The 26,375-nt window shown below is 31.0% G+C and overlaps 1 protein-coding gene across 3 annotated transcripts in view; it reads left to right on the top strand.

Annotated features, from left to right (window-relative positions):
- The window catches only part of LOC143059792 (SCY1-like protein 2), an 88,053-nt gene that overhangs the window by 751 nt on the left and 60,927 nt on the right, over positions 1-26,375 (top strand). The window lies entirely within an intron of this gene.

Genomic DNA, 26,375 nt, shown 5'->3' with positions numbered 1-26,375 from the left:
TGAGAAAAGTAGTAGATGGAGCTATTGAATGTAATCTACTTTTCAAATACACGATCTTGCCGTTTCAATGATGGAGATTTCATGTTTTTTTAATAAAACAATCGTAAATTACTTATATCGTATACGTAATTTTTTATTGTACTATATATAAAGCAGAAATTTGGAAAATTAAAAAAAAACAACACCCATTTAGAATTAACACACATAAAACAAATATGGGAAAATTTGGGGAAAACACCGTCGCGATTTATTTTGGTAAATGATGGAATTTATTCTATCAAATTCAATTTTATTTAGCAAATAACTGATTTGTAAATAGTAATCAAAGGTACCAGGATTATAATTTTAATACTCTAGACGCGGGTATCGACTACATAAGTCTCATCAGTGAAGCTCAGATTAAAATAGATATAAAGCCAAACAAGCACCAAGTTGAAAAGCGTGGAGGACCCAAAATTTCCAAAAAGATGTGTCAAAAGCACTCTTATTTCTTTACAACTTTCAAATCGTCTATTTCTAGTATTTAAAAGACGTGTTAGAAATAAATGTTTTAGAATTGATGGTGATTTGTGAAATCTATTATCATATTGGATGTGTCAGGTACATTTTAACAGATATATAATAGGCAACAAACGTTTTATTGAGATTGTTTGATAAAGAAGTGAAATCTTAGAACTGTTTTAATTTCACTATTAGGGAAAACTATACTGCTTTTAAATGGAAATTCTATACAGAAATCAATCTGAGGGTTTCACTTCGATGAAACAATTCATTGCATTATAAAAAGCATATTATTACAGTAAAACATGTCAAGATTTGAAAGACGAACTTTTTTATGACCCATTTATGGCCTTTTGAGGATCTTTTTTCTTTTCCTTCAAAACCAACAGATATTTTAGTAGTGTATAATGTTTAAAGGCTGATCATACAACTTGCTAATGATGAAGATTTTTTAAAGCCAATTATTGTTGCCCTTACGATGGCCGTTGAAAGAACAAAACAAAAATAAATCAAAAATAGATAAAGGCATCAGTAGTATGTAGACCGTTTATAGATAAAAGAAGAGGTCTTGTATAATGGAAAATTAACTTGTTGTTAACTTGGATGACAGCTTCTATTATAATGTAAAGGTTTACAAATTTTAATGTATAGTTACAATCAATTAGAAATGACTGATAAAAAAAACAGAGCACAAACATTCCTAATAATGATTTGATAAATTCATGCTTAAGATTTATCACAAAAATATTATGAATTAAGTTGCTTCACCATATAAAGGATATCTAAAAAACAGAACACACTATTATATTTCTTTATAATTGTATTTTTAATCGTTACGAAAACAAACAAAGTGAACCGATTAGAATTAGAAAATCTCAACAAACACATTGTAAAACGTTGGATAATTGGGAAAACAAACTCGCACATATCTAAACAGGATTATAATATCTTTCCAATCATATTTCAGGGATAAAACGACCAACCTGTTTTGTCTCGGATTAAAACATGTTTAATATATCAGTGGTTACTCCTTTTGGAGATACAATACTCGCATTGTATTTACACAGGAATAAAAAAAAGTCTTATATTTCTCAGTGATGCTCTATAATATTTTATAGATGAGATACTGGTCATCATGTTACTTCCTCGGCTGGTAAAAAGCCGCTCATTATGCATAAGGGATAATACACCCAACTATCATTTCTAATGTTACCATTTCAGAAATAAAATCCTTTCTTAGGCAACTACTTTTAGTCATAAAGTATCAACCAATCATTCTCAAGTTGCTACTTCTGTGCATAACATACCCAGTCGTTATCAAATAGTTCGTTTCTATGTGTGTTTGCGTTTGCATTTGTTGCACTTCAATGTTGCTGTTGTTCCTTAGTTGTCCTCTTAATGTTCATGTGTTCCCTCGATTTTGGTTTGTAACCCGGATTTGTTTTCTCGCAATCGATTTATAACTTTTGAACACCGGTATACTACTGTTGCTTTAAGTTACTACTTCTAGGCATAAAGTACCCACCAATCACGTCCTAGATTAATACTTATAGGCATAAAAAACACCAATCATGTCTCGGGTTACTAGTTTTGGGCATGCAGTCCCAACTTATGTTGTCTCGGATTTCTAGACAACAACAAATCATGTCTCTAGTGACACTTCACCTTCAGGTACACATCAAGCATTTCTTAGGTTCTTCCCGAAATAAAGAGCATACCAATCATGTGTCAGGTTACTACTCGTGGGCATAAAAAAGGGATGAAAGATTCCAGAAGAACAGTCCAACTCATAAATCGAAAATAAACTGACAACGCCTTGGATAAAAATTAAAAAGACAAACAATAGTACACATGAGGCAACATATACACCTAATAAAGAATCAGCAACACAAACCCCACCAAGAACTAGGTGCTCCGGAACAGTAAGCAGACCCTGCTTTACATGTGGTACCCGTCATGTTGCTCATGTTATAACAAATCCGGCAAATAGTCTACTTCGGTAGGTCACATTCATGAAAGAGAAGGGGATTGTAGTTACGACGTAAGGACACTATACGATATCATTTGTGAAACTACTATTCCATAACGGTCAACCAACTCGTGATGGCGTTCGTAAAATTTACGAAGAGATGATTTCAATTTCTCCATTTGGAACTATTGGTTTAATAGCGTTTTCGTAAAGTTTTGTTTTTAACCGACCCTCATTGTGAATTTCTAGATGTAAGTTAAGATATGAGGCAGATTTAACTGTATCTGTTGTATCCTTTATCTCTAGTTCGATGGGATAGATGCGTTCAACGTAGTCACCACATTTTGAACTATTCAGTGAAAGAACATCATCTATATAGCGGAAAGTAGAGTTAAAAGATATTGACAACTTCTTATCTTTCTTCCTAAGAAGTTACTATATGAAGTCAACCTCATAATAATAAAGAAACAAGTCGACAAGAAGAGGGGCACAATTGGTTCCAATTGAAATGCAGAAGGTCTATTGAAAAACACGTCCACTGAACTTAACACATATGTTGTCAACCAAAAAATCAAGCATCTTTATAATGTCAGTTTCAGAGATTCTTTTTTGTTTGAATCAGAATGATTCTTTACAAAGTAGGATTTATACCTCCCTAAGACAAGATACTTGTATTTACGTACATTAAGTAGCCACCAATCATGTCTCAGATTTACATTTCTGTAATTTCACTAAATATTTCCAGATTACTATTTCTTGGTGAAATGTACCAACCAATAATTACCAAGGTCGCTACTTTTGGGCATACAGTACTCACCAATCATGTCCCAGTTTACTACTGATTCATTGTTATTGGCAAATAGAACCCACCAATCATGTCTGTAGTAACAACTTCTCGGCATAAAGTACCAACCAATCGTGTCTCAGTCTACTACTTATCGGCATAAAGTACCCACCAACCATGTCTCAGGTTACTACTTCTGGGCATAAAGTACCTACCAATCATGTCTCAGGTTACTACTTCTGGGCATAAAGTACCTACCAATCATGTCTCAGGTTACTACTTCTGGCCATAAATAACCAACCTATCATGTCTTAGGTTACTACAGCTGGGCCTAACGTTCACGCCAATAATGTCCCCGGTTACTACTTCTGGGCATAAAAAAATCAATCATGTCTCAGGTTACTACTTCTAGCCATGAGGTATTCACCAATCATGTATCAGTTCATTACTTGTGGGTATTAAGTACCCACATCATATCCCAGGTACTTCTTCTAGCCATAAAGTATCAACTTATCATGTCTCGGGTAACTACTTCTGGGCAGAAAGTGCCTAAAATCGTGTCTCAGGTTACTTCTTATGTGCATAATATTTCTACATAGAGTAGAAAAAGACGTATAGTGTTCATCAAAATTATACACAATCCCATTTAGGTAATTGGAACTGATCAGCATATTTCGATAAGTACTGATAGGTCTTCAATGATTAAGACCTTTCACAAAGTAGGTCATAAATGACATCAAAATGACGAAGTACTCGTGTGCTAGCTATATCATATTTCTTAATATTTTGATGTTTATCGATTTAATAGTTCTTTATTGTTGAAAACATGTGCGGGATATATTATATCTCAATTCTTACACTAATATACAGCCTCAGCATCGGTTTATATGATGCCATGATTTGGTTTATATGTATTTTGTAATTCTGTATTTTTTTGTACTGATTTTTAAACCATACGTGTTTAACATTTTAACGTGTATAATTTTGATTTTTTCCCCAATACTGATAATTATCGACCCCAGAAATAGATAATCATTGCGGTATTTTGTAAAATCTTTCAGGATTTTTGGTCTTCAATATTCTTTGCATTCATACCTTATTTTACCTTTTTTCACTTTATTTTCTTCTAGTGTTACTGTTGAATTTTGTGCAGACGAAAAACTTCTGGTATCTTACCTTAACCTTAATCCTCGTCGTGCCTGAAGTCGCATAAGGCTCCTACACTGAAATTCTACCCATTTCAATCTTGTGCCGCTGTTCTGACCATGTTCCAACCTGTTCATTATTGTTAGTTCTTTTTATCTCTCTGTTGTTCTCCTTCATGTGGTGTTTGACCTTATTCTAGGTCCCTTATCTTTCGGGCTCATTGAATGCTACACACCTTTTGTTGTCTGGTATCTATAGTGAGTTTATTTGGACTATTGAGCCCTTAAAACGTTTTGAAACTTATGGCTTTAATTACAATATTACCTTACAAGCAGAATGCATAGTAATATTCTTTAATTAAGGAAACAGTAGTTAACCGATTTTAAAACCCATTTTGCAGACAAATCATGTTAACAAACACACACTGGGGGAATGATACGTCAACTATGTAAACGCTATGAATGCATAAAGAGCATAAGCTATGTTTTTTTCATTGTAGGTGGGTTCTGTCTAATTAATTGTTTGTTTGTTTATTTGCTAATCAATATTTGCTTGTTATATATATTCGTTTGGTCTTGTTTTTATGTGTGTTTTTCCTTGTTTTTGCTTGCTCATTTTCTTTTTGAAAATATACTGTTGGAAAAACAAACTCATTGCTTAATTTATTCACAAAAGTCTAGACTAAAGGATTTGTTCAGTAATGCTATATATACAGTCCAGAGATTGTAACTTTCGTAAACAGCAACATTAATTTTCCCTAAAGTGACATTTTAATTGGAATGGTATTAAGTCTTGATTTGATTGACATCCTCTCCTATTGCTATGCACGTGAATTTTAGACCAGCTGATATCACTACCATTTTAGTTTGATTTCGTTTAGTTTCCGGCAATGTTTCTTGTTTTTATTGCGCAATTTTATTTCATTCAGTTTTCATTCTTATTTTGTGTTATTTATTTAAGATATTGCAATTTATCTAATGGAATATAGAGACTCTGTTACTATGCCAAAACTTACATATTTGGAATTTATTTCGATATTTAAGAGCTTTGATAATTTTTAATTCCATCAAACTAACGTATGACTATATTAATCAGTTCAAGTCGAACGCTTTTTTTTAGTGATATACATCCCGAAGTCTTACGACAAAAGAATGATTTTTGATATTGCACAGATTTATCAAATTTGCATTTGTTTGAGTCATTTTATATGATTGTCAATCCTTTTTAAATCGTACACTTTTAAGTAATAAAAATCAAACAAAGATTAATAAAACAAGGACAATATTGCACAGATTTCTTATAATGATTAATATTCGCCGGAATCAAGTGAACAAAAGAGAAAATAAATATTTCACTGCATAGAACTAATCAATTGACAGCAATGATAGGAAACATTAGATTCAGTGATGTATAATAAACGTACTTAAAATACCAATGCTTTCTCCTTGGGAACGGTAATCATCACTCCGGTATCTTAGGTTTCACGAGAAATATTCCGGACGGAATATAAGAATAGTTCATTCCATTGGTAATAAAATTTCCATACAATTCTTTTGAAGAAGGTCAATTTATATACGTTTATATGATTATTTAGGTGATAGTGGACTGTTGTTAGAATTTATATATATTTTATTCAGGTGGTAGTAGACTTTTGCCATTTTGTCGTATTGATAATAAATAGGATTTAAAACAGCTTATGTAAATGTGAGATCTCTACAATCTAGTAGTCGGCTGTAATTGACGTCAGGTGTAGCTGCTTTTTCCCTGTTTTCACTCTATAATTTTTTTTTCTTCAGAATGGATGTTCAAAGTGTGTACAATTAATATCATATAAGGTAGAACTGCTTACATCATGGAAAACCTGTTGGCGATTTCCCCCTATTTGGGTGATCCTTTTCTATACCGTTATTTAGCTTTCTAGGAAATATCTTGTGTATGTTTTAATGTTATCGTTTTTGCTTTATTGTATATAGGTGTGCTCCAGTAGTTAAATTGAGAAGCTTTGAAATGGTACTTAGTTTCTTTTCTACTAATGACATCATATATAAATTGCCTTTCTAAATAATTAACATGGATACTACAAATTGAGCATATCCATAATCTTATTCGTCACACTATTCCTTGACGACCAACAAGTCCGTCAGCTTTCTTGTAGGCAGCAGTCATCTATTAACTAAATCACCACTGGAAATTCAACTTTTGTTATCGATATTATGCTATGCTGAATAAGTTTTCTGTTTTAAATCAAGAGTGCCTGGCACATTTTTGCGTTATCTGAACTATCATTAATTTTTGTGTTATCTAAATATGAATATATCACTTCTCAGAAAAAAAGACAATATTATTAAATGATTTGGATATTTCATCTAAATTGTATTTACAGTGCGAGATAACATATCATTTGTAAATATTTAGATACCTAACATTTAATGATATCCATCATCATATTGTGCTTTTTTTCTCTAAGTGGTGATGCTATATTTTCTTTTAATGCGTACCGCTTATGCTCTATCAAATCGTTACTAAATTGCACTAATGACAACATATCTCCAGTTAGTACTTAAATTGGTGTCAAGATATCAGCTTATTTGTTGGAAATGTTTTTCAATAATCAACTGGATAGAGTTCAATATTACCTGGTCTATAATTTGGACATTAGCCTTACGCTGTATGATCGAAATGAGTCTTACTATTTGCACTGATTGGATAAATGTTCAATGACATAACAAGTATTATTGATTCCCTTTCTACTATTTGCATTTTTGGGTTGTTTTCTTTTTACTCTCAAAATTTAAGTTGATACAGAAAAAAACTTAAATTTTGGGATATTTGGCGTAATATGTATTTCATACCATTACAGTATATATTGATATAATAAATTTCAACAGACGGCCACGACGTAACACATAATCTATTATCGTCTAATGTGTCCATTCTGTAGGTGTATATTAACCTCACGAGAGTTGGCGAGAACGTCACCAACATGAAATGCAGTTGTTGGAATTATAGATCGAATGAAGTTCACAAGAAATAAATACAACCACAGCAATACAGATTCACATTATTACATGTCTGTTGATCCCATGAGTATCAAGGCATTATAAATATTTCTAAAACAAATTCCAATTGTTTGGTGCATAAAGATAACGAGAGACTCCCGAAAAGAGACATTAAAGTGCTCATGACATTGGAATCATCGACAGTATTCTAAGTTAAAATCACAGAAAATGACTCCTGTTCTGTGATTTGAAAGGAAATTGCGGAATTTCAGACAACTAGCAAGTTTACAAAGGCACAGCTATATTTGATTATCTTTTCTTTTTACGGGTTTTGTGAAGACAACAAATGAAAAAAGGAAATTTATATATAAAGAATAATGAGAGGTGCTAAATAATGTTGATAGGTTGTCTATAAACAAAACGACCAAGACAATAAGCACACATATTAATGATAACTTACAGTCTATTCAAGACATTGAATGTCGAATGGTAAATATTCGTCCATATATACGTAACCACTTTCAACGTGTTTCTGTGCAATGAAGAATATGGAGAAGAATTGTAAGAGAAGACAGATAACTATACGAAATAAAAAACTTTGATGTTCAAGATCATCGTATTTGTCTTGGAAGAAAATAACATTCGGGAAAGGAATCAAAAGAAATAATGAAATAATTGTCATTATAATGAAAATAATCAGAATAAAATAATACAATTATGACTTATAAGTTTTGATTAAGTGAGAGGGTTAGCGCTATAGAACCAGATTTAATCCACCATTTTCTACATTTGAAAATGCCTGTACCAAGTCAGGAATATGACAGTTCTTGTCCATTCGTTTTTGATGCGTTTTGTTATTTGATTTTGCCATGTGATTATGGACTTTCCGAATTGATTTTGCTCTAAGTTCAGTATTTTTGTGATTTTACTTTTTCGTGTCTTTAATTTAACATCATAGAAAACTTGTCGGCGATATCCCCCTGTTTCAGTGATCCCTTTCTAGCTTGTTCTTCAGCTTTCCCCTGTTTCAGTGATCCCTTTCTAGCTTGTTCTTCAGATTTCCCCCTGTTTCAGTGATCCCTTTCTAGCTTGTTCTTCAGATATTCCCCTGTTTCAGTGATCCCTTTCTAGCTTGTTCTTCAGCTTTCCCCCTGTTTCAGTGATCCCTTTCTAGCTTGTTCTTCAGATTTCCCCCTGTTTCAGTGATCCCTTTCTAGCTTGTTCTTCAGATATTCCCCTGTTTCAGTGATCCCTTTCTAGCTTGTTCTTCAGCTTTCCCCCTGTTTCAGTGATCCCTTTCTAGCTTGTTCTTCAGCTTTCCCCCTGTTTCAGTGATCCCTTTCTAGCTTGTTCTTCAGCTTTCCCCCTGTTTCAGTGATCCCTTTCTGGCTTGTTCTTCAGCTTTCCCCCTGTTTCAGTGATCCCTTTCTAGCTTGTTCTTCAGCTTTCCCCCTGTTTCAGTGATCCCTTTCTAGCTTGTTCTTCAGCTTTCCCCCTGTTTCAGTGATCCCTTTCTAGCTTGTTCTTCAGATTTCCCCCTGTTTCAGTGATCCCTTTCTAGCTTGTTCTTCAGTCTTATGTAGACGAAACGCGCGTCTGGCGTACTAAATTATAATCCTGGTACCTTTGATAACTATTCCCCCTGTTTCAGTGATCCCTTTCTAGCTTGTTCTGGAGATTTCCATGTTGTATTTTGTCTGTGTTTTAATTTGATTTGTTGTTTTCATTATATATAGGTGTGCGTCATGAGTATCCACTATACTCTCTCAAAAGAATTTCAATAGAATTGATTTCAAATTCTTTCAAAATATAACAATGATAAGACTTTTCTGCAATATGTAGATAATCCTTTAAAAGATAGAAATAAATTGATGATTGAAAAATTAAAAACAAAATACATAACATTAATCACTGACACTAGAATAAAATAAGTTTAAAGGCAAGTACGAAGTTAAATTAAAGTTAGAGAAGGCAGACACTACACGTGTAAAGGAATAAAACGAACAGGCAACTGTGCAAAATGTTAGGAGGATTTATAAACACGACTCTGATCGAAACTGAGTTAAATTGAGATGCTATGAAAGGGTAATTAGTTTCTGTTTTATTTATGAAACCAGATTTATTTAAATTTGATAATATAGTTAAAAATTTAATTCGCCTTTCTTAAAAATTAACATGGATACTACAAATTGAGCATATCCATAATCTTATCCGACACACTATTCCGTGACGACCAACAAGTTCATCACTTTCCTCTAGACAGCAATCATCTATCAATTAAATCCCTATCGGAAACTCAATTTCTTGTTATCGATATTATGCTATGCTGAATGAGTTTTCAGTTTTAAATCAAGAGTGTTTTGAACCATTTTGCTTTTTCTGACCTATCATTTACTTTTTTGTTATCTAAATATGAATAAATCACTTCTCAGAAAAAAAAATTATTAAATGATTTGGATATTTCATCTAAAATGTATTTACAGTTCGAGATAACATATCATTTGTAAATATTTAGATACCTAACATTTAATGATATGCATCATCATATTGTGCTTTTTGTCTCTAAGTGGTCATGCTATATTTTCTTTTAATGCGTATCGTTCATGCTCTATCAAAGCGTTACTCAAATGCACTAATGACAACATATTTCTAGTTAGTACTTACATTGGTGTCAAGATATCAGCTCATTTGTTGGACATTTTCTTACAATATTCAACTAGCTAGAGTTCAATATTCAACTGACTAGAGTTCAATATTACCTGTTCTATACTTTGGACATTAACCTCACGCTGTATGAACGAAATGAGTCTTACCATTTGCACTGGTCGGATAAATATTCAATGACCTGTCGAGTATCGTTGACTCCTTTTCTACTATACTCATTTTATGTGTTTTTCTTTTTTTACTCTGAACATTTAAGTTGATACAAAAATCTTTATTTTTGGAAAATTTTGCGAAATAGGTATTTTATACAATAATATGAAATATTGATATAATAACTTTCAACAGACGGTCCCGACGTAACACATAATCTATTATCGTCTTATGTGTCCAATCTGTAGATGTACATTAACCTCACGAGAGTTGGTGAGAACGTCACCAACATGAAATGCAGTTGTTGGAATTACAGATCGAATGAAGTTCACAAGCAATACATACAACCACAGCAAAACAGAATGACATTATTATATATCTGCTGATCCCAGGAGTATCAAGAAATAATAAAGAAAGTACTTTTGTTTGATGTATAAAGATAACGCGAGACTTCTGAAACGAGATTTAAAAGTGCCCACGACAGCATTTTAGTTTAAATCACAAAAGATTACTTTATTGCTATGATTTGAAAGGGAGTTGCGGAATTTCAGACAACTTGCAAGTTTCAAAAGGCACAGTTATACTTGATAATTACTCTTTTTTACAGGTTTTATGAATAAAACAAATGAAATTTATATAACGAAAACTTAAAGTAGCTAAACAATATCTACAGTTTGTCGATAAACAAAACGAACATGAAAATAAGCACACTTATAAATGATAACTTATTGGTGGGGTTTGTGTTGTTTATTCTTTATTTTTCTATGTTGTGTTATGTGTACTATTGTTTGTCTGTTGTCCTTTTCATTCTTAGCCATGGCGTTGTCAGTTTATTGTCGATTTATGAGTTTGACTGTCGTTCTGGTATTGTTCGTCCCTCTTTTAAAGCCCATTCGCTAATTATGATGATAACGAATCTGGATAAGGTTTGTAAAAAGTAAAATCACAAAAAAGAAAGAAATCCAAGGAAAAAAGAACACAGATAACGGTACGAACAAAAACCTCGATGATAAATATCATCAGTTTCGTGTATTTGTATTGGACGATAAAAACATAATTCCAACATTTGTAACAGCAATCAAAGAAGTTATGATAATAATTGTCATAAAGATAAAAATAAGATGACACGATGTCACTATCACAAAATTGGATTGACATAGTTAAATAAGAAAATTCTGTCGAAAGTAAAGTAAATGTCCAGAAAAATAAGATCACATGGAAAGATTTTTATTTTGAGACTACATTTTTTTTCAAATAAAATGTTATATGACTCCCTTGTAAATAGTACAAAACGTCAGTAGGGGTAAACAGGTTGCTCAAAATTCTACCAAGGCAAGAAGCTTCAAATATGAATTCATTATATAACTTTATTTTCAAATACTTAATTGAAAATAAATTAAAAATATACAGATGGAAACTACTGCAGTTTATTGTACCAACCAAAAAGCATATATTTCAATGAAAAAAACTTATAACAGTTTGTGTAGTTTTTGAAACATAGAAAAAGACTAGGCTCATTATTTTTTTTCAATTTTTCTTATTTGACAAGATTTGGCAACAATATACGACCTCTTAAAAAAAGAGTAATTTAGACTTTCCAATAAAATTACAACACATGATATTTGGATACAAAAGTACAGACAACAAGTATTACTCAATTAATTTTTGGATTACAATTATTACTTTTTCAATATATAAGTCGTACTATGTATCTGAGCAGAAAACAAAAAACATAGACGTCTACGGATTTTTTGTTAATGAATACACCAAGAGAGTAGATACCAATATTAATGGACATAGGACAATAAGTCCAATGTTACTTTCAATTAAAAGAAACATAATCAATGAATATTTCTTTCGAAATATTGTTAATATAGAGTTTTGTAAAAAAAAAATTATGTCAATTAATTTAATCAGCTGATTATTCCCTTGGTAGTCAGTGGATTGTAACAGGGTACATCAAGAGAAGCTTGGAATCTTGATGGTTTATGTAACAAGCAATATTTGATGAATAAAATCATTATGTAGTTAAAAAAAAATATAAAAAAAAAATAAGCAGAATAAAATAATATAACTATAACTTATGAGTTTCATTTCTCTTCGTATCTTCCGACTTTTTTTTAACAATACAATCTTACGACACAAACAGTATAATGATATTCATTAAATAATGAGCGTATCGATAAATATCTGACAAGAACAGAAGAATTGTTTTGTTTGCTGTCAATTTTACGAGTATTTGTCTGAGCTCACCTATTTTGTTCGGTCTATTACGTGTATTGTAGGTGCGTACAAAGGACACATGCTATGTTTAATGCATTCTTCTTTTGTGTGATTTACTTAGAGCCATCCGCATTTGCAAAACCCTTCTTGTACTTAATATTTACCTGATTAGTTTTTGAAAAATACATTGCTTACTTCTTACATTGATTAAACACTAGCATATTAAAACTGTATTGCAATCGACAAACATGTAACCTCTCTAATGAAATACATGAAAATATATGGTTTTTGTTCAGCTGTATTTTTTTTATTCAGCTGTATAAATTGAAAATGTTTGTCTACTACTGAAATTTTGTTTTGTATTGCCTCTTAATATCGCCTTACTTTTGTTTAAAAAAAAAAGACATGATGCAAACATTTGATACAATACATAAACATACATTTTAGTATTATTCATGGACTGAGAATTGTTTTCGAAGTATTTTTGTGCTTTTTCCAAATACGTTTTCAAAGATTGTACTCATAGATGTAATATCTTATATATGATAAATAAAGGCAACAGTTCAAAAGTCATCAATTGATTGAGAGAAAAACAAACCGGGGTTACAAAACCATAACTGACAAATGAAGGAAAATTCAGCAGGTAAGATGCAAAACTTTCATTATTTCTGAACACTCGTTTATATTTATAAGGCCACGCAAAAATCAGAAATAATGGAACATTCGCAATTACCATTATTAAGTTCAAGAAATTGTGAGAAAAAAATGATATAAATCTGTATGATTTTATTGATTTTAAGTTTCATTACTTGGCACATGTCATATTTAGTGTCATACGGGAAGAGAGTAATTAACAAAAATGATGAAATAACGAAAGGGCAATAATTACGAAACTGTTTCTGACGAAATTCTATTCTATAACATGTCAATCTCTCATCTCTTCCTTTGTTAAATAAAGATGTTTTTTCTTTGGTTGATACCTTGTTATTATTGTTCAATAGTTATTTGTTTATTACAAAACTCTGTAGAAAATGAAAACGAATAGACCATGTAGTGAAGTATAATCTTCAACATTACAAACCAAGTAAATTACTGACATTCCGTACGGTCGATGCTTTATCAGACGGTTCCTAGATAACGTAGTATGAATAGACATGTTTACTATGTCCATAATAACTGTTATTTTATTCCTACCATTTTACTGTATCAATGTAAGAAAAAAAAACGATCATAGTTTTCAACATATGGTCTGCAACAAACGAAAATTTTCAATGTTAATTTCTAAACCTCCTCGAATATAAAAAAAATATAAAATGAATTAAAGATTGTTATTTGGATGTAGCATCTTCATATATCTATCATAAGAAACTACAACAAAAACTGTCATTATTTAATTGTTTAAAGTGACAACATTTGATACAAAGTGACCGGTGACAAGAAAAAATAAGAAATGAAAAGGGATATTTTAGTTGATGATGGACAAACAAATAACAAGGCATCCCCATGACATGACTTGGGAATTCAATGCAATTGGATCTGATTCAAATCCATCTGCAAGTATGATAAGGCAACATGTTGGCTCCTTGAGTTTTACATTCAAAAGTATAATAAATCTACAAAATAATCATAATTATGTTGGACATGCTGGTATTTTAAGATCTAAGACCGTGAAAGCATATCATTAATGAGTTGTCATGAAATAGAAGTTTCTTCATAATAGACTTTATAAATGGAAAAATTATTACGCAATATTCTTTCCACTGGAACATATTCTAACGGAATAAATGGCATAGCATAATTGTTCCAACAGAACAAATTGTTTGGCCTTGTTTATAACATAGTTTGCAGGGTGAATTTTTGGTAGGCGGTACAAATATATTGATAGAAAGATGTCATGATATAGAAGTTTCTTCAGGAGAAAAAAGCACCACTTAATCAACCAATACTATATGGTTATCGTAAAACGTAAGCAGTGTCAAAAACGTATTTTCCTTACAATTCGACAGAGACGTGTTTGTGATAGAAACATATACTCCCATGCCACTTTAAACACTCGTAATTCTTAAGAATGGACGTTGTGATCTTGTTTCATAGGCATTTTAACTCAAGATAAAAAATTAGATTTTTAGCCACTACCATGGGTACTCAAACTTAAACAACTAAATTTGATTAACAATAAAAACCAGACCAGAGTTTTTATGAAATTCCTTTCTTCTAGAGTGGTGTGAATTATATGTGAAAGGTAAAATAAAGTTGATTGTTATTGAACATCTTGGTCAGGATGACGACGGCATTTACCAATAATCGTACCAACAACCCCGTGCTCTCTACGTTGATTGTTACACCACAATGGACATAATTACAGAATACTGTACTTGCAATACAAATCCTACATGTTGGTCAAAATCTGCCTTCATTTTCAAAGGAATTGAGATTATCCTAGGTTTCTGATGAGATTGTTCTAGGTTTCTGATGAGATTATTCTAGGTTTCTGATGAGATTATCCTAGGTTTCTGATGAGATTATCCTAGGTTTCTGATGAGATTATTCTAGGTTTCTGATGAGATTATTCTAGGTTTCTGATGAGATTATCCTAGGTTTCTGATGAGATGATCCTAGGTTTCTGATGAGATTATCCTAGGTTTCTGATGAGATTATTCTAGGTTTCTGATGAGATTATCCTAGGTTTCTGATGAGATTATGCTAGGTTTCTGATGAGATTATGCTAGGTTTCTGATGAAATTATTCTAGGTTTCTGATGAGATTATCCTAGGTTTCTGATGAGATTATTCTAGGTGATGAGATTATCCTAAGTTTCTGATGAGATTATCCTAGGTTTCTGATGAGATTATCCTAGGTTTCTGATGAGATTATCCTAGGCTTCTGATAAGATTATCCTAGGTTTCTGATGAGATTATCCTAGGTTTCTGATAAGATTATCCTAGGTTTCTGATGAGATTATCCTAGGTTTCTGATAGGGGCTCTTGGTGCTCACTCTTGTCTTTTTGTTACTTTATATTGACCGTTTTGTGTTTTGTTTATTTTGTCATGTGATAGTTGATCTTGGCAACGGATAACTATGACCTTTTGCAGAGTGGCAATCATGCCATATCTTATAATTCGATGGGCGATTCAGGTAAAGCAAGATGAACTCATCCTGTCGACTCGCGCGATCCCGCTCCTTTTGGAGAAAATGCAACTGTCATAGCTTTTGATTTTTCTAACTTTATATGTATCTTTCAAATCGATATGAAATGTTGACATCAGTTAACTATTTGTCCCCCTAACTTTGATCAGTGTACCTGTACACGCACTCTGATTAATAATCAAGAGAAAAATCTAAAATTCGATCTTATATGATAATATAAATAAAGTTTTATATAGTTATTCTTATTCCGAAACCCAGTTTAGTATTGATTAGGAAACGAGGAATGTAGAGAAATCGTAATACAACTACGTTCTGGTTTATTAACATCATTTATAAAATTGGATATATTCTAAACAAAATTATGCATGATTTTAATTGTCAGAATATATCAAAGGAGGTTACATAAAGTTTACTGATTATTAATTATTGGCATGGTCAGCTACAGTTCACTGATGCTTGAAATAACAGTTTTAAGACGTAGATAACAGTATCCAGATAGTATACGTTATGGGGAACTGTCCCTTGCCAATGTGGAAACTAGCTTTATAGAATCTTAAATCAAGTAAAACTGATTTCACTTTGATTCAATCAAATAGTGATGGAAAGATAATTCATAATGTCTTAATGACAAATAGAATAATAGTGAAGATGAAATCGTGTGTAAAGGTTAACAAAGTTGGTAGTCGATTTTAGCGGCATGGAATAGTTGAAGTCAAACAGCTTAATATAGCGTAATGAATCAAATTTATCAAACGAGAACCATTTAAATGTTTCATTATCATCTGGCATGTGCAACCAGTGGAAATAGTCTGATAAAAGCTTCCTTACAATGTGCTATTTTAGGTTGTACGTACAATTAAATGTTATAAGATCGGTGCACTCCAACACACTTCTTATGTAATTATTCTGAAAGAAAACTGCATTATACTTGGTTAATTACAATATTCAATGTTGGGTTTTATCATTTCTATATAAAACTGCAGCTTAATTTCATGAAAAGTTTTATCTCATTACATATTCTTTTGAAGATAAAAGCTAATTACATTGGAGACTAGAATTATGGGATTCAAACTGAATTTTCATCATATAACCGAGAATAGCACAACGATAGACACATTTTATTAGCCTCTCATTTTATATTTTGATCAATTTGATTTTAGCAGCCTTGATAACACATATTTACGTTTGAACTGAAGCCTTGACTATTTTATATGCACATTTCTCAGTAAAGACTACAGGATTATCAAAACTACTGAGTGACATGGACAATAAAAACAAAGACATAATGACCAACACAAAATGAAGGATTGTCGCCCAAATAAAAGTTCGGGATCAATTAAAAAAAAATACAACTAAAACAACTGTTAAGATGGTATAAAAGTATAAATACAAAATGGTAGAATTAGTTCATACTTTGCCAAAACGTAGAATATATTGATATATGTTCTGAAAAATCAATACAAATGACTGGTCACCGCGTATTTTCTCAAGCTACAGGTTGTAACACAATGACACATTTTGTAAAGATCATGCAGCAAAACACAGTCTGTGATTAGAAGCTAAACTTAATGATAGAATTGTAAAATAAAATACAAGAAAATAGCTGTTAGAAAATGCTTTGAGAATATCAAAAGAAAAAATATTCACCGTACATTTTGTCGGCTAAAATACAAAATAGCAAAATTCCATGTAGATTCCTTAAAAAATGCACTATTTTAGAGTTACCTCCCCTTACAATTATCTACACTTGTTAAATAATTTATATTTTTAATTTATAATCTTATAACTTTTTTCATTGAACTGAAAATTCACATTAGTTATCCTTGCATCAAATTTTGCTAATTTGTTTGAAAATATTGACCTTAGGTTCTCGGTTTTTAATAATCCAAAAATGAGAAAGACTTTCATACCACCTTAATGTTATAATCACAACAACATGCGCATATGTTCGACATCGTGTATAAGAGTAGATATTTTTTTAAACAGTGGTATCTATGATGACTTTATTTTAACAGTGGTATCTATGATGGCTTTATCTTAAACAGTGGTATCTATGATGACTTTATTTTAAACAGTGGGATCTATGATGACTTTATTTTAAACAGTGGTATCTATGATGACTTTATTTTAAACAGTGGTATCTATGATGACTTTATTTTAAACAGTGGGATCTATGATGACTTTATTTTAAACAGTGGTATCTATGATGACTTTATTTTAAACAGTGGTATCTATGATGACTTTATCTTAAACAGTGGGATCTATGGTGACTTTATTTTAAACAGTGGTATCTATGATGACTTTATTTTAAACAGTGGTATCTATGGTGACTTTAATTTAAACAGTGGTATCTATGGTGACTTTATGTTAAACAGTGGTATCTATGATGACTTTATCTTAACAGTGGTATCTATGATGACTTTATCTTAAACAGTGGTATCTATGATGACTTTATCTTAAACAGTGGTATCTATGATGACTTTATTTTAAACAGTGGTATCTATGATGACTTTATCTTAAACAGTGGTATCTATGATGACTTTATTTTAAACAGTGGTATCTATGATGACTTTATTTTAACAGTGGTATCTATGATGACTTTATCTTAACAGTGGTATCTATGATGACTTTATCTTAACAGTGGTATCTATGATGACTTTATCTTAAACAGTGGTATCTATGATGACTTTAATTTAAACAGTGGTATCTATGGTGACTTTATGTTAAACAGTGGTATCTATGATGACTTTATTTTAACAGTGGTATCTATGATGACTTTATCTTAACAGTGGTATCTATGATGACTTTATCTTAAACAGTGGTATCTATGATGACTTTAATTTAAACAGTGGTATCTATGGTGACTTTATGTTAAACAGTGGTATCTATGATGACTTTATCTTAACAGTGGTTTCTATGATGACTTTATCTTAAACAGTGGTATCTATGATGACTTTATCTTAAACAGTGGTATCTATGGTGACTTTATCTTAAACAGTGGTATCTATGATGACTTTATTTTAAACAGTGGTATCTATGATGACTTTATCTTAAACAGTGGTATCTATGATGACTTTATTTTAAACAGTGGTATCTATGATGACTTTATTTTAACAGTGGTATCTATGATGACTTTATCTTAAACAGTGGTATCTATGGTGACTTTATTTTAAACAGTGGTATCTATGATGACTTTATTTTAACAGTGGTATCTATGATGACTTTATCTTAAACAGTGGTATCTATGATGACTTTATGTTAAACAGTGGTATCTATGGTGACTTTATTTTAAACAGTGGTATCTATGGTGACTTTATTTTAAACAGTGGTATCTATGGTGACTTTATTTTAAACAGTGGTATCTATGATGACTTTATTTTAAACAGTGGTATCTATGGTGACTTTATTTTAAACAGTGGTATCTATGATGACTTTATTTTAACAGTGGTATCTATGATGACTTTATCTTAACAGTGGTATCTATGATGACTTTATCTTAAACAGTGGTATCTATGATGACTTTAATTTAAACAGTGGCATCTATGGTGACTTTATGTTAAACAGTGGTATCTATGATGACTTTATCTTAACAGTGGTATCTATGATGACTTTATCTTAAACAGTGGTATCTATGATGACTTTATTTTAAACAGTGGTATCTATGATGACTTTAATTTAAACAGTGGCATCTATGGTGACTTTATGTTAAACAGTGGTATCTATGATGACTTTATCTTAACAGTGGTATCTATGATGACTTTATCTTAAACAGTGGTATCTATGATGACTTTAATTTAAACAGTGGTATCTATGGTGACTTTATGTTAAACAGTGGTATCTATGATGACTTTATCTTAACAGTGGTATCTATGATGACTTTATCTTAAACAGTGGTATCTATGATGACTTTATCTTAAACAGTGGTATCTATGATGACTTTATCTTAAACAGTGGTATCTATGATGACTTTATTTTAAACAGTGGTATCTATGATGACTTTATCTTAAACAGTGGTATCTATGATGACTTTATTTTAAACAGTGGTATCTATGATGACTTTATTTTAACAGTGGTATCTATGATGACTTTATCTTAACAGTGGTATCTATGATGACTTTATCTTAACAGTGGTATCTATGATGACTTTATCTTAAACAGTGGTATCTATGATGACTTTAATTTAAACAGTGGTATCTATGGTGACTTTATGTTAAACAGTGGTATCTATGATGACTTTATTTTAACAGTGGTATCTATGATGACTTTATCTTAACAGTGGTATCTATGATGACTTTATCTTAAACAGTGGTATCTATGATGACTTTAATTTAAACAGTGGTATCTATGGTGACTTTATGTTAAACAGTGGTATCTATGATGACTTTATCTTAACAGTGGTATCTATGATGACTTTATCTTAAACAGTGGTATCTATGATGACTTTATCTTAAACAGTGGTATCTATGGTGACTTTATCTTAAACAGTGGTATCTATGATGACTTTATTTTAAACAGTGGTATCTATGATGACTTTATCTTAAACAGTGGTATCTATGATGACTTTATTTTAAACAGTGGTATCTATGATGACTTTATTTTAACAGTGGTATCTATGATGACTTTATCTTAAACAGTGGTATCTATGGTGACTTTATTTTAAACAGTGGTATCTATGATGACTTTATTTTAACAGTGGTATCTATGATGACTTTATCTTAAACAGTGGTATCTATGATGACTTTATGTTAAACAGTGGTATCTATGGTGACTTTATTTTAAACAGTGGTATCTATGGTGACTTTATTTTAAACAGTGGTATCTATGGTGACTTTATTTTAAACAGTGGTATCTATGATGACTTTATTTTAAACAGTGGTATCTATGGTGACTTTATTTTAAACAGTGGTATCTATGATGACTTTATTTTAACAGTGGTATCTATGATGACTTTATCTTAACAGTGGTATTTATGATGACTTTATCTTAAACAGTGGTATCTATGATGACTTTAATTTAAACAGTGGCATCTATGGTGACTTTATGTTAAACAGTGGTATCTATGATGACTTTATCTTAACAGTGGTATCTATGATGACTTTATCTTAAACAGTGGTATCTATGATGACTTTATTTTAAACAGTGGTATCTATGATGACTTTATTTTAACAGTGGTATCTATGATGACTTTATCTTAAACAGTGGTATCTATGGTGACTTTATTTTAAACAGTGGTATCTATGATGACTTTATTTTAACAGTGGTATCTATGATGACTTTATCTTAAACAGTGGTATCTATGATGACTTTATGTTAAACAGTGGTATCTATGGTGACTTTATTTTAAACAGTGGTATCTATGGTGACTTTATTTTAAACAGTGGTATCTATGATGACTTCATTTTAAACAGTGGTATCTATGATGACTTGATGTTAAACAGTGGTATCTATGGTGACTTTATTTTAAACAGTGGTATCTATGGTGACTTTATTTTAAACAGTGGTATCTATGATGACTTTATTTTAAACAGTGGTATCTATGGTGACTTTATTTTAAACAGTGGTATCTATGGTGACTTTATGTTAAACAGTGGTATCTATGGTGACTTTATGTTAAACAGTGGTATCTATGGTGACTTTATTTTAAACAGTGGTATCTATGGTGACTTTATTTTAAACAGTGGTATCTATGGTGACTTTATTTTAAACAGTGGTATCTATGGTGACTTTATCTTAAACAGTGGTATCTATGATGACTTTATGTTAAACAGTGGTATCTATGATGACTTTATGTTAAACAGTGGTATCTATGATGACTTTATGTTAAACAGTGGTATCTATGATGACTTTATCTTAAACAGTGGTATCTATGGTGACTTTATTTTAAACAGTGGTATCTATGATGACTTTATTTTAACAGTGGTATCTATGATGACTTTATTTTAAACAGTGGTATCTATGATGACTTTATTTTAAACAGTGGTATCTATGATGACTTTATCTTAAACAGTGGTATCTATGATGACTTTATTTTAAACAGTGGGATCTATGATGACTTTATTTTAAACAGTGGTATCTATGATGACTTTATTTTAAACAGTGGTATCTATGATGACTTTATCTTAAACAGTGGTATCTATGATGACTTTATCTTAAACAGTGGTATCTATGGTGACTTTATTTTAAACAGTGGTATCTATGATGACTTTATTTTAACAGTGGTATCTATGATGACTTTATCTTAAACAGTGGTATCTATGATGACTTTATGTTAAACAGTGGTATCTATGGTGACTTTATTTTAAACAGTGGTATCTATGATGACTTTATTTTAAACAGTGGTATCTATGATGACTTTATTTTAAACAGTGGTATCTATGATGACTTTATGTTAAACAGTGGTATCTATGGTGACTTTATCTTAAACAGTGGGATCTATGATGACTTTATTTTAAACAGTGGTATCTATGGTGACTTTATTTTAAACAGTGGTATCTATGATGACTTTATTTTAAACAGTGGTATCTATGGTGACTTTATTTTAAACAGTGGTATCTATGGTGACTTTATTTTAAACAGTGGTATCTATGATGACTTTATGTTAAACAGTGGTATCTATGATGACTTTATGTTAAACAGTGGTATCTATGGTGACTTTATTTTTTACAGTGGTATCTATGGTGACTTTATTTTTAACAGTGGTATCTATGGTGACTTTATTTTAAACAGTGGTATCTATGGTGACTTTATCTTAAACAGTGGTATCTATGATGACTTTATTTTAAACAGTGGTATCTATGATGACTTTATGTTAAACAGTGGTATCTATGGTGACTTTATTTTAAACAGTGGTATCTATGATGACTTTATTTTAAACCGTGGTATCTATGGTGACTTTATGTTAAACAGTGGTATCTATGGTGACTTTATTTTAAACAGTGGTATCTATGATGACTTTATTTTAAACAGTGGTATCTATGGTGACTTTATGTTAAACAGTGGTATCTATGGTGACTTTATGTTAAACAGTGGTATCTATGGTGACTTTATTTTAAACAGTGGTATCTATGATGACTTTATCTTAAACAGTGGGATCTATGATGATTTTATTTTAAACAGTGGTATCTATGATGACTTTATGTTAAACAGTGGTATCTATGGTGACTTTATTTTAAACAGTGGTATCTATGATGACTTTATTTTAAACAGTGGTATCTATGATGACTTTATGTTAAACAGTGGTATCTATGATGACTTTATGTTAAACAGTGGTATCTATGGTGACTTTATTTTAAACAGTGGTATCTATGATGACTTTATTTTAAACAGTGGTATCTATGATGACTTTATTTTAAACAGTGGGATCTATGGTGACTTTATTTTAAACAGTAGTATCTATGATGACTTTATCTTAAACAGTGGTATCTATGATGACTTTATTTTAAACAGTGGTATCTATGATGACTTTATTTTAAACAGTGGTATCTATGATGACTTTATTTTAAACAGTGGTATCTATGATGACTTTATTTTAAACAGTGGTATCTATGATGACTTTATTTTAAACAGTGGTATCTATGATGACTTTAATTTAAACAGTGGTATCTATGGTGACTTTATTTTAAACAGTAGTATCTATGATGACTTTAATTTAAACAGTGGCATCTATGATGACTTTATGTTAAACAGTGGTATCTATGATGACTTTATTTTAAACAGTGGGATCTATGGTGACTTTATTTTAAACAGTAGTATCTATGATGACTTTATCTTAAACAGTGGTATCTATGATGACTTTATCTTAAACAGTGGTATCTATGATGACTTTATTTTAAACAGTGGTATCTATGATGACTTTATCTTAAACAGTGGTATCTATGATGACTTTATCTTAAACAGTGGTATCTATGATGACTTTATCTTAAACAGTGGTATCTATGGTGACTTTATCTTAAACAGTGGTATCTATGATGACTTTATCTTAAACAGTGGTATCTATGATGACTTTATCTTAAACAGTGGTATCTATGATGACTTTATCTTAAACAGTGGTATCTATGGTGACTTTATCTGAAACAGTGGTATCTATGATGATTTTATCTTAAACAGTGGTATCTATGATGACTTTATCTTAAACAGTGGGATCTATGGTGACTTTATCTTAAACAGTGGTATCTATGATGACTTTATTTTAAACAGTGGTATCTATGATGACTTTATTTTAAACAGTGGTATCTATGATGACTTTATTTTAAACAGTGGGATCTATGATGACTTTATTTTAAACAGTGGGATCTATGGTGACTTTATTTTAAACAGTAGTATCTATGATGACTTTATCTTAAACAGTGGTATCTATGATGACTTTATCTTAAACAGTGGTATCTATGATGACTTTATCTTAAACAGTGGTATCTATGGTGACTTTATCTGAAACAGTGGTATCTATGATGATTTTATCTTAAACAGTGGTATCTATGATGACTTTATCTTAAACAGTGGGATCTATGGTGACTTTATCTTAAACAGTGGTATCTATGATGACTTTATTTTAAACAGTGGTATCTATGATGACTTTATCTTAAACAGTGGGATCTATGATGACTTTATTTTAAACAGTGGTATCTATGATGACTTTATGTTAAACAGTGGTATCTATGGTGACTTTATTTTAAACAGTGGTATCTATGATGACTTTATTTTAAACAGTGGTATCTATGATGACTTTATGTTAAACAGTGGTATCTATGATGACTTTATGTTAAACAGTGGTATCTATGGTGACTTTATTTTAAACAGTGGTATCTATGATGACTTTATTTTAAACAGTGGTATCTATGGTGACTTTATTTTAAACAGTGGGATCTATGGTGACTTTATTTTAAACAGTAGTATCTATGATGACTTTATCTTAAACAGTGGTATCTATGATGACTTTATTTTAAACAGTGGTATCTATGATGACTTTATTTTAAACAGTGGGATCTATGGTGACTTTATTTTAAACAGTAGTATCTATGATGACTTTATCTTAAACAGTGGTATCTATGATGACTTTATCTTAAACAGTGGTATCTATGATGACTTTATCTTAAACAGTGGTATCTATGGTGACTTTATCTGAAACAGTGGTATCTATGATGATTTTATCTTAAACAGTGGTATCTATGATGACTTTATCTTAAACAGTGGGATCTATGGTGACTTTATCTTAAACAGTGGTATCTATGATGACTTTATTTTAAACAGTGGTATCTATGATGACTTTATCTTAAACAGTGGGATCTATGATGACTTTATTTTAAACAGTGGTATCTATGATGACTTTATGTTAAACAGTGGTATCTATGGTGACTTTATTTTAAACAGTGGTATCTATGATGACTTTATGTTAAACAGTGGTATCTATGATGACTTTATGTTAAACAGTGGTATCTATGATGACTTTATGTTAAACGACTTTATTTTAAACAGTGGTATCTATGATGACTTTATTTTAAACAGTGGGATCTATGGTGACTTTATTTTAAACAGTAGTATCTATGATGACTTTATCTTAAACAGTGGTATCTATGATGACTTTATCTTAAACAGTGGTATCTATGATGACTTTATCTTAAACAGTGGTATCTATGGTGACTTTATCTGAAACAGTGGTATCTATGATGATTTTATCTTAAACAGTGGTATCTATGATGACTTTATCTTAAACAGTGGGATCTATGGTGACTTTATCTTAAACAGTGGTATCTATGATGACTTTATTTTAAACAGTGGTATCTATGGTGACTTTATTTTAAACAGTGGTATCTATGGTGACTTTATTTTAAACAGTGGTATCTATGGTGACTTTATTTTAAACAGTGGTATCTATGATGACTTTATTTTAAACAGTGGTATCTATGATGACTTTATTTTAAACAGTGGTATCTATGGTGACTTTATCTTAAACAGTGGTATCTATGATGACTTTATCTTAAACAGTGGGATCTATGGTGACTTTATTTTAAACAGTGGTATCTATGATGACTTTATTTACTACTGCTGTTATATTTTGGGGTTTGCACGTTCCTTTTAAATAAAAGTCAGAAAAACGTTTCAGACGCACACAATGTAATACTTCATTGTTTTTAATTTAGTAAACATTTAGTTTATCGCTATAGTTATTCAATGTTCCAAATATTTATTATAGATGAAGGACCAGAAAAATGAAAAGCGGTTATGCTATTAAAAAAAGATATACATAAAAATGTAAACAAATCTTGACAAAGCCTTTATTAAAAGCATTATTAAACTGGAAAAAAATTGAGAAACGCGTAAACAATAGTTGAACAATGCAGTCACTAATCAATGAATAGAAAGTTAACTGCGAGTGTAAAATTATTTATTCGGGAAGCTCTACCTCCTGTTCTGGTTTGTGCCATAAACAAATGAGGTTTATCAGTAACATTTTTGCATAGGGAACGCTATGAGTTCCTCTAGTTGGCCAGAACAGATGTAACTTCCGGAAAACTTTATTTCTCCCCGAAGTTTGTTTTATATTCTGTTTTATATTTTCTTTTCGTTTCTGGTCTCATGGTCAGTAGTGTCAACCAAAATTTAGGTTGCTTCTTTCTTTAGTTGTTTACCTGCAAGATTGTAGCTTCTTCACAATAAAGAAAACATAGCTGATTTCATAGCTAACTATGCGTTATGGTGTAATACTACCATTGATTTCCCCCTATTAGTCTTTGTTAATTTTGCACTTTTCAAAAAAATGTGCAGAATTTATCTTCGTTTCAAATAAAGAAATAC

The sequence above is a fragment of the Mytilus galloprovincialis genome, chromosome 1 (assembly GCF_965363235.1).
Source record: "Mytilus galloprovincialis chromosome 1, xbMytGall1.hap1.1, whole genome shotgun sequence".
NCBI classification, from domain to species: domain Eukaryota; kingdom Metazoa; phylum Mollusca; class Bivalvia; order Mytilida; family Mytilidae; genus Mytilus; species Mytilus galloprovincialis.
The sequence above is the reverse complement of the archived record's forward strand: the minus strand, read 5'-3'. Positions and strand labels throughout refer to the sequence as shown.